Here is a 3,743-nt window from a genome sequence, read left to right as displayed (position 1 = left end):
CCTTTTGGAAGGTGGTTTTGAAAAGTTTCCTTACTTCTCTCATGCATGCTCATTCACAGACGAGCAGGGACTCCCCATACCCCTGACATCCCCCGCCACTCCTCACTCCCCCCACCACTCCTGACACTCACCCACACCCATAAACCCCCCACCCCTACATCCCTAGCCTACACCCGGGTCAGCAGGAGCACCATAGAGACGGTCTGGCTAGAAACCAGAGCGTCTGTCTGGAGAACCAAATCCCAAGTTACTTCGGGGCATGGTCGGGGACTGCTCTTTACATCTGGGTTTTATTTTGGTACCTGGATTTCCACAACATGTGACTAGCTCTGAAAAGGGAGCCCCAAACAGAGACACCACAAGAGCCGTGTGCAGGTTTGTCTGGACGCGCCCTAAGTGTCTGAACAATAAGGCTATCAAAATGCATGATCTGAACTCCATTTTGCCATCTATATTCGTTTCTGAAATGAAAAAGTAATAAAGTAAGACTAAAGGTTTCCATGTGTACAGTAGATTGGTAAAGTTTAAAAAAATGTAATTCCTGCTTCTAAATGAACACACGTAAATACACTTCAGAATCAATGAAGGCGGCATAGATTATGTTAGGTCTTTCACTTAGAACTTAGCTCCTGCATCCCCGACAGGAACAACATCATTAAACTTCTAGCCAAAGACCAAATAAGGAAAGATCTCTTTCAACAGCCAGTTTATGTATGATGAACACTCCTTAGGACAAGGAAGGACATGAGGAAAAACATAGTATACTGGCATATACGGAGTTCCAAAAACTCCCTGGGTGCAAATCTGGACCGAGGATGAAGGACTACCACATAAGAGAGAGATGAAGTTGTTGGACATGAGTCCTTGGAATTCCCCTTTCAAATGATGTCATATTTACACCAACTATGGAGGAAACAAGATTCTCTTTCAGTGCTTCAGAGGGGGTATGACTCATTGTGCTCAAAACGAGAACAAATTCTTCTAGATGAAACTGATTCTTCAGCAGGAGGGAGCGATGGAAGTGATCTTTCAATAAACATTGATCTTCAGGGAATTAAAATACTTTGCCCCCAGTCATCTTGAGTGGAAAGTTACAGTAACAACAAAGACTACCTATAAGCTACACTTAAGCAAGGATAGTCAAGGATTATAGAGAAGAGATATTTTGAAGCCATCTAGTAATGGTGTGGAGCATGACAGAGATCACAGGTAGAATCCTGTCAGAGGAAGGGTGTTGAAGAGCAAAATACGTGCTTTCTCCACAGCACTTATGTTTCTTAGGAATAACTGCCAGAAGATACAATATAATTATATATGGGAGCAGGGATCAATAAAAAGTTTTAAATTTACTTCCAGTGACAAACATTAAATTACCTCAGTTCTCAGGTCTCCCACAAAGAACTCTCTAGGATACATATATGTAAATTCATAACTGAAGAGAAGTTGAAGTATTTGACCATGAGTGTGAATCTATTTACTTTCTATTCTTTTCCAATTTATTTTCTTAAGTGCCCTTTCACACAATATTTCCCAACATTTACACAATGGTCACCTGGACCTGCTTTCCTTGAAGCAAGTTTCTATTGGCAGGCTCTCACAAATGAGTTCAACCTTGTCAGAGCTTGAAAGGCGCAGGAAATCCTTTCTGAAAAAAAGAGTCCAATCTCAACATGTTCAAGGTCTTAATATTGTGCAATTTGCATAACTTTTCTAATATACATATATGTGCCTCAAATCACTACACCTCTGGAATACAACATAAAAATCAACATTTTTTTTTTAATAAAATAGATTTTTGTAAGACTCATTACCATTTTGTTTGTGAGGAGTCACTGATTCGGATATAAAACTAACATTGATGAGACAGTCTTAAAGCTAGCAAGCTGTCTGCATGCTAAAAATCTTGAGAAGGGATAATTAAGTACTACATAAGTATGGATCAACCCAAATAGTTTTTCCAAAGGAAAATGTGTGATTGGAAAGCTTCATACTAGAAAAGAAACAATTCAATGTAAATGCAATATTTATATAAGAGATAATAACTGGATTACATTTCAATGGTTTCACACCAGCATAAGTAGCAAATAATGCCAATTCCCTATTTATCAGAAACTGAAGCAAGAGTTTTCTCTTTAATAAAATTCAGTATCAACACTTAACATTTAGAAACAATAGTAATGGTAATGTTTTGGAATGAGGTCTACTGAATATAAATGTTTTTATTTAATAATGAAGTTCCAATGTCTGCATTTAAAATGTCCTTATATTTTATTAAAAATGTGCTAACACCTCTGTCACTACAGTGTATAATCTTGTTTCCTTAGCAGGCAGGGTCACTTCAGGAATCATGTCAACTTATTTTTACTCCTAAGATAAATGTTTTTGAAAGTGCTACATTTCCCCCAAATCTGACTTGTCCTGACATGTTCATAAAATACACAGCATGTGACTAGCTCTGAAAAGGGAGCCCTAAACAGAAGTGGTATTGTATTCTTCATTTATGAAGCATGAAGAAAAAGGGTGAAAGTTCAAAATGGAATTTTGATTTGGGACATTATAAGCAACTGAGCTCTATTCAAATCCATGTAGAATTGGAAGGCTTTATGTTCTGGATTGAGGATGGGAAAGAGAAATAGAAGTCAGATTCCAATTATTATTGATTTTGTTTTTATTTTGAAAAGGAGTCCCCGCACTCTAATTTACATTATTAATATTACAGCAATGCATTTAACTGACCTTTAGGGATCAAGGTCCAAATGATATAGGTGTAATACAATCCAGCAATAAAAGAGTTCATTTCAGATATAGTGCAAGATGTTTAATTTTACCCTAAAAATCGCTAAATAGTTTAGTTCAAAGTCATATGCCCAGGAGCCCCACATGCTTGTGGATGTGCAGTGCACAGTTCTGCAAGTGCTTGGCAGGGGGAGTGGACACACTCCTCTTGTGCAGCAGCAATTGCAGGGCTGCATGCTGGCAGTCCTACATGGTGGGCTCCCAAGTACTTGGCTGTGAACTTGTCGAGTCAGGAGAGAGCCCATCAGTTCCCTCTTATAAGGATTGGAGTGCAAGCAGTCTTGACGACCAGTCTACTTACAGTCCTCAAGAAGTGTACCTCAACAAGTATTTGATCCTGCCGGGAATCCAGGTCAGGGGCCAAGGCTGAACAAATGTGTCAGAACCAGGGAATCTGAGTCATGTTCCTAGTCCATTGTGATATCCACATCTATAGTTTAGGATGTTGTTACACATTACCCTTAGGCTATACTAAAAGCTCTTAATATGGGAGTGTCCATATGTGAAAGCATGAAAATTAATGCTAGGCACCCTCTACACATCTTAAAGTTACACCACTTTGGGTGAGGTTTATCTTTGAGCTGTGTTACCCAGCTCACGTTACAGTAATGTGCAACTACTCCATGGAGATAAAATGACTGATTTTCAGTGCTCCAGCATCCCAGGATGCACTGTCCACTCCCTTTTCTTTTGTTGTGGACAGGCTTTCAACCCCCTGAACTTTACTGCCCAGGGGGTGGTTCTGGTACCAAACCAACGCCCACTCCTCCGCCAAGGAGGTGTGACCCCATGCAGGCAATTCAAGCAGACAGCTATTGCCTGCTTAACTTCATCAACCAGAAGCAACCAGAGGCAGAGAATGAGCAAAACACTGTCCTCCCTAAACTCCATCAGGTGGGCATCAGACTGGAGTTGCAGCAAGGAGCTAGACCTCACTGAAATCTGGG

Source organism: Gavialis gangeticus, unplaced genomic scaffold (genome assembly GCF_001723915.1).
Source record: "Gavialis gangeticus isolate Ggan-Ray unplaced genomic scaffold, GavGan_comp1, whole genome shotgun sequence".
In the NCBI taxonomy this organism is placed as follows: Eukaryota; Metazoa; Chordata; order Crocodylia; family Gavialidae; genus Gavialis; species Gavialis gangeticus.
This window is presented reverse-complemented; position numbering follows the sequence as displayed.